We start from the raw sequence: 7072 nt of genomic DNA, 5'->3' as shown, positions 1-7072 counted from the left end.
ATAATTTCATTTCCAATTCCTTCGCTTTGTTCTTTTCTTATCCAAATCAGACCTTTTATTTGGTCGAAATTTTCGTCTGTTCATTGATAAGTGTATGTGTTTAAACTGTATAATTGATTGGAATGAGTTTTGGTCGATTAATTAGTCCCCAAGGTAATCCCCTGTTTTGTCAGTACAATTTGAACCCCCTGTTAATATTATTCGATTCCGATTCATTTGCTATTGATTGTGCGTATTGTAATTCACATAGTCGATTCGATATATGTCATCGATTAGTTTCAGCTTTGAATGGTAATAATTTGACGCACGTTGGTTGATTTCTGCTGAAGCATCGTTCGAATCCAATTACGAATTGATTATAGCTGCTTATAGTTTGTGTATTTGAATTAGAAATTGTTTAAGGATTGCTTATAGCTGCGGTTTAACATAGATTTCAAAGTTCAAATTGACATAGAATTTTGTCCCTACGTGGACAGCATGTGCATTATCAATTGTGAATGAGTTAGGGTTAATTGGACAGCATGTGCTGTCAGGGCATATTCAGGCTGCCCATACTCTTGTTTAGTTTAATAAAAGGGAAACCACTTTTGATATTTAAAGATAGGGCTGTCAGGGGAATCTCATGGGAGGACTTTTATTTTAATCTGTGAGTGGAAAAACAGAAGGAGGGGTTGCAGTTTGTTTAACAGGCTGTTTTGAATGGGCTGAGGCTAGGCTATAAATAGAGGGGGGAGATAGACATAGTGGAGGCGGAGACAGAGATACAGAAGCTAAAAAAACTGAAAAAAACAGAAGAGAAGAAAGAGTGAGCGAGAATTGAGTTGGAAGAAGTAGATAGAGTTCATATAACATCAAAGAGAGGCTTTGAAAAATAGTTAATAGTGAAAGCAACAAAACACTACTTCAGTGAGTTCTGGGTTAGTGTCAAGTCCCAATAGCTGACATTGGTCTACTCGACTGATTTCAATTTTTTGGAACCTATTGGCTATCTATTGGTCCAGTTTTGGTCTAAAATTCAAGTCCAGTTGAGTCTGTTTGGTTCGTTTAGTTGCTGTCGGGTTTCACAAATCACTTCGAGCCTCCTTTAAGTATATTTCTGGGGTATTTGGTGTTGTTGGAACTGCTGCCTTTGCTATTGCCTGTACTGCTGCTGCTTTGTTGACTTCTTTTCTCTTCAATTGTAAACGTTTCCAGGTACACACTTCTGAAACTATGGGTTGATGTAAGCTTGAATTGGAAGTTGAGTTGAAATAAATAAAGAAATGAAACGTTCACATGCTTTCACAATATCTGTGCTCAAGACGTAGCAATAGGATGAATGATAAAGTAGTTTGGGATTGTTTAGGCTCATCCCAATTGTATTTACTTTGCGTGAATTGGAACGTACTCGAACTCAATTTTGGGACTGTTAAATAGTACGGTGCTAGATCAATTAGACATATTTCCATGCGTTTTTAGCAATTTAGTTTGGTTGGTGATGATAACATAACACAGAATATTAGTAGGCATTTGTATGTACCCCGTTGGATCTTTGAACTGTTTTATCATGGCCCAATCCAGTTTGATTTTAACACATATTTCAAGCAAATTTTCATATTACGTTAGTTAATGCCAACTGATTAACCATTAATGTCAACTCTCTTGTTTGAATTCCTTGTTTCAATATAGGTTTAATAGTATAGATTAATAATTAATGTTAGCATCGGCTCACCATTTAAACGAAGCGACTATTAATTTTATAGAATCAGTAGGTTTTACATATTTGGGAGTACGAATCAATGTTGCAGGGTTAAGAGCTTTAATCTAATAGGCGTGAATCTAGCAAGATGGCTTAAAATTTAGATCTAATAAACTTTCAAATAAGCACTAAGAATCAAGGTTAATGTTATTTTGAATAAGTCGAGAATAATTATGGGTCTATTCACATAATTATGTGAAGCTAACCTAGTTACAAGATAATTAATCTTCTTTGAATATATTATTTTGTCGATTTTGTATTTATTTATAATTTCAAATTTTAAGTAATATTCCTTTCTATTGACATTTGTCTTAATCTAGTATGCAATATGTTATGCTGGTAGCATGTAACTAAATAAGATTTTCCTTGTTTTTCTCTTATTTTTAGAAACGAAATTAATAGAAATGTAGTCACTTTAGGATATCCTTAAAATAAATGAGGCGAGTCTCGCCAAATAAGGACGTACAAAACTATGGGGCCCTCAATAGATGTTAATAATTACTTAGACTTCAGGAGTGGCCATTTAGCGAATTTCACGGCCCTCCCTAAGAATAATAACGCGATAGTCTCTTTAGGCACGTTTTTAATAATATTACTTTCTTAAATTCGGGTGCGCATTTATGTGACCCAAATTCAAATCTCAACGGAGTAGAAATGTGTTAACAACTACGGGTGCATTGATTGTGACGTGGTTCGAGATGCATTTTCACGACGTTGTAATTCTATAAAAAATAAATAAATAAATGATAATAATAAAAGCGGTTTAAACTTAATAAAAGCGCATAAGTCATAACATGTATTTAAATCAGATTTTTAGCCATTATAACAATTTAAGAGACCGTGCTAGAACCACGGGATTCGGGGGTGCCTAACACCTTCCCTCGGGTCAACAGAATTCCTTACTTAGAATTTCTGGTTCGCAGACTTCATTTGGAAAGTCTAATATTTTCCTCGATTTGAGATTCAAGATAAACCGGTGACTTGGGACACCAAAAGCCAAACCTTTCCCAAAAGGCGACTCTGAATTAAATAAATAATCCCATTTCGAATATTGTCACTTAAATTGGAAAAACTCCCTCGCGCATTTTACCCTTCGGGGCGGGCGCGCAAAAAGGAGGTGTGACAGCTCTGGCGACTCTGCTGGGGATTTTTAGTAACCCAGAACTACTGGTTTAGGGTTCAAGAATTCGAGCTTAGAATTATTGTTATATTTGGCTTTATTATCTGATCTTTATTACATGTTTTGGCATAACGTGCTAAATGTTGTCTTTTACCCCTTTGATATTATCTGAACTGTATATAAACTATGCCGAAACCCTTCTCTCTTCACCTCCGGGGATGTGCTTACTGGTTAAGACTCCCTATTCTGTTAGTGTTATACCCTGAAATAAAAAGAGGCTCGGACAAGTTATGAAGCCGGATGGTCTTTTGGTTCCCGGTAAGTTGCCCCCTCCTCTACTCGAGTTGTCCGCTCGGGTACAAAGTCTAGAACATATACCCAGGTTATAAACCTAGTATAACAAAACCTCATGCTGGATCCCTAGTAGGAACGCTTATTTGCATCATGTTGCATTTGATATAGGGGACTCAACACAGGAGTCGGGTCCGTCTAGGACAGGCAACCTGAAATGAAAAGACCATCCTGCTGCATCCCGTTTGTTTGGTGCATTTATTTGCTTCAAATCTGCATGCTGACCGATTTCTAAAAAAAAATTCAAAAAAAAAGGAAAGAAAAATAGCAGCGTAGGGAGATAATTACCTATTTTTGGAAAAATAAAACCAATGTCCAAGTAGTGTCGAAACCTCGCCGGAATTTTCTAAAAAAAAAAAGAAATGAAAACAAAATTTGTCTTTTAGTTTGATTTATTATTGTAAAAAAAACATATAAAAAAACTTCCTTTAATCACTTTCAAAATCCAAAAAAAATATATTTATTTAAACGTAAAAAAAAGGGAAAATTTCAAAATTCAAAAAAAATATTGTTTCTTTTGTAGTGTCTCTTTTATAAATTCAGACTAATAGTCCAAATACTTCCTTAAAAAGATTTTCTTTAGTCTTTATCTCTTTTCAAAAAATAAAAAATATATATATAAAAATATATATATATAAATCCAGAAAAATATTTTTCCTTTTCTTTAAAAGATTGTATTCAGAAGGGGTTTAGTTTATTTACTCTACGCTTGATCAAGCCCGAACTACGCCGGTTTGATTCTCACAGGGTGCGAGATACGTAGGCAACCCTCATCGGGTCCAACCTCCCCTTTTTCAGAAATAGCCAAAATATCAGAATTTTAATTGATGCGTCAGGTGATGCCGTTTTGTCAAGAATAGCCAAATGTTCCCAAAAGGGACGTCGGAAGGCTGACATTGCATAGACGGTCATCTTTGGTCATCGTTTTTTATTTTTGACCGATTGATCCTCGCAACCTTAAAATCTTCGTTCCCGAAGTGCTAAAAGGCTGCATTTGAAAACCGAGTCCATCATTTTGAAAACAAAATCTTGAAAAAAAACATAGATAGTTTTATTTTTGAGTCTAATAAATTTTTTTTTTCCGTTGGCATAATCACCTTAATAAATGTGCAGGATGAGCACAATACAAAACAAACCCTTTTCAATAATGACCAAGATCCCTTTTGAGTTGCGATTATGGTGGAATGACCTAGGCAAGGAAGGGCAAGACAAAGTAAAGAAGTATCTGAAAGATCTCCCGGATTTACTAGACATCCAACCTCGGGGTGATATTATTAGATCATTGGTCACTTGCTGGGATTCAGCACACAATGTATTTCATTTCTCGGACTTTGAGCTCACCCGACATTGGAAGAAATAGCGGGATACATCGGAAGTGATGAAGCTCCGTTAAGGTTCAAGTACTTGATTGCACCTAGGGCCGTCACGGTACACCGGTTTCTGGATTTCCTAAAAATACCCCGAACGTTTCACCATCCAGATCTTGCAAAAGGTTTCTGCAGTCTCCGCCTCATATATGCTAGATATGGCCACGTGGGCGGGTTCAATAAGCCAGACTTCAAACTATGCAGTAGAGGTAACCGACAAAAGTGGGACGAACACAGGCTGGTAGCTTTTATGACAGCTTTTTTGGGTCTTATAGTGTTCCCAAGGAAAGACGGAAACATCGATCTAAAAGTAGTTGGGGTCGTCAGTACCTTGCTCACCCAAGATAAAAGTACTCTGGCGCCTATGATTATGGCTGACATCTTCCGGGCTCTCACTACTTGCCGAGCCGGGGGCGACTTTTTCGAAGGATGTAACCTACTGTTGCAAATATGGATGACCGATCATTTATGCCACCGCTCCCCGCTCTTGGGTTACGGTTCGCCCGAGAAGACTTGTATTGGAGAATTCTACACAATAATCAAATGGTTTAGTCTACCCGAGGGAGTCACAGCATGGACATCATTTTTCCGAACTCTCACTGCCAACCAAATCCAATGGACGCTCGGATGGTTGCCTGTTGAGGAAATCATATACATGCCGGCAACCAGGCCCCACTTTCTGTTGATGGGACTTAAAAGCATCCAACCCTATGCACCGTATCGGGTTTTGAGGCAACTTAGGAGGTATCAAGTAGTTCCGAAAGATGATGACTTGAGTACCCAAGTGGTTGAAATTAGTCCGGACGGTCGGTTCCCCGAAGAAGAAGTTCGCCAGATCTGGAGTGAGTGTCAACATCTGGCGGCAAACACTTGTGTGTTGGATACAGCTAAAGGAGAAGTTTCCCCGGGGTATCACGCTTGGTTTAGAGGGGACATGTCCTACGACCAGCTAAAAGACCTCATCTCAAAGATTTCGTTGAGTCATCCCAAGAGCAATGGAACCGGTTAGCAAAGGAAAAGGGGTATCGGGTGGAGATCGGTGAATTGAAGCAACAGGTTGAAAGTCTGAAATTCAATAACACTATGCAAATCGCCGCGGATCGAGGCGAAAAGAATAGATTGGCTCAAGAAAATGAAGAACTTAGGGCCCAAATCCAGAAATTGAGAATGGCTCCTGATAAACAACCAAGGAGTCGATCAGACGAGCAGTTGATAAAAGGGCTGAAAAATGAAGTCAGGGAATGGCGAGATGGTTTAGAAGAGTCTGAAAACGTCATGGTAGAGCTCAAGGTACAGTGGGGTACAAGAGCAGATAAGCATCGCCGATACTTGAATCAATTGAAACGCGAGCACGAGAAAGCTGTTGCCAACATGAAGAGAAAGATGGCTACACTTGAGGTTAAAGCAGTTAAGCAAGCCGAGGATTTCCAAATTGAAAACGGACACTGTTACGACTTGTTGGCCCAAATGGAGGTAGAAGTGCGGCAACTGAAGAATCGGCATATGCAGGATTCTCAGGCGTTAAAAACATGCAGTGATCAGATAAAACGCTTGCTTATAGAAAAGAGGCGAACCAGAGATAAGATTAGGACCATTGCGCATGCCATCATCAGAAGGTGTCTACGGTGTGAAGACATGGCCAGCATTACCGTTCTCTCGGAAGTGATGGTTTATGTCAAGCAGACCATGCATGAGCTGGAACAACTTGAAAGGGATCTCACACCTAAGACCGCGGCGAGGCCGAATGATGCCCCGCGGGCGCCAATTCTCGAAACCTTAATGTATTCATAGGTCGAGTCTGTATCTTAGCATCTTTTGTCCGTCTTTTCGCATCAGGGTGCATTAGTCCGTTTGAGTCTGTACTTATTTCAAGGTTTGTTATTTTCCTTTTTTCGAAAATGTTAGTTTGTAATAGATTATTTCAGTAATAGAATGTGTTCTTCTTTTACACTCCTCTTTTCGAACTACGTAATGATCTGATTCACGCGGCATCGTGATACGTAGGCAATCCTCATCAGATCCGGTCATATTTTAAATACCAAATAATGAAAACAATAATGGGAAATAATAAAATAAAAAAATGATAAATAAAGGGAAGCCTAAAGAGAAGCCGGAATGATGCATGCCTTCGTTGCAAACATGTAGAAATTCACTTAACTGTATAGGTGCATCATGCCCCAACGTGAGATTACCTATCTGTTATTTGTTTCGAACTAACCATTCGTTTGTCGTTGAGTCTTTCCAGGTTTTAGAAAAGATGGTTGGTTTGGTAGAGGTCTGGCCTCACATTCATACTTCACGAGGTCGAAAGGGAGTGTTCAGTTACCCGTTGTTAGGTCAAGAGGGAGTATTCACACTTACTTTACAAGATCAAAGGGAAGCATAGAAATGTCTTCAGAAATTCCTTTGCCGACAGTTCCTGTTTCCGAGGAGAGTTCAATCTCGGGCGTCCCCACACCCGAATCTGCAACTGCGGAGGAAAATAGAATCCTGCGG

The sequence above is a fragment of the Nicotiana sylvestris genome, chromosome 1, assembly GCF_000393655.2.
Source record: "Nicotiana sylvestris chromosome 1, ASM39365v2, whole genome shotgun sequence".
In the NCBI taxonomy this organism is placed as follows: Eukaryota; Viridiplantae; Streptophyta; class Magnoliopsida; order Solanales; family Solanaceae; genus Nicotiana; species Nicotiana sylvestris.
Note: the sequence above shows the minus strand (reverse complement) of the source record.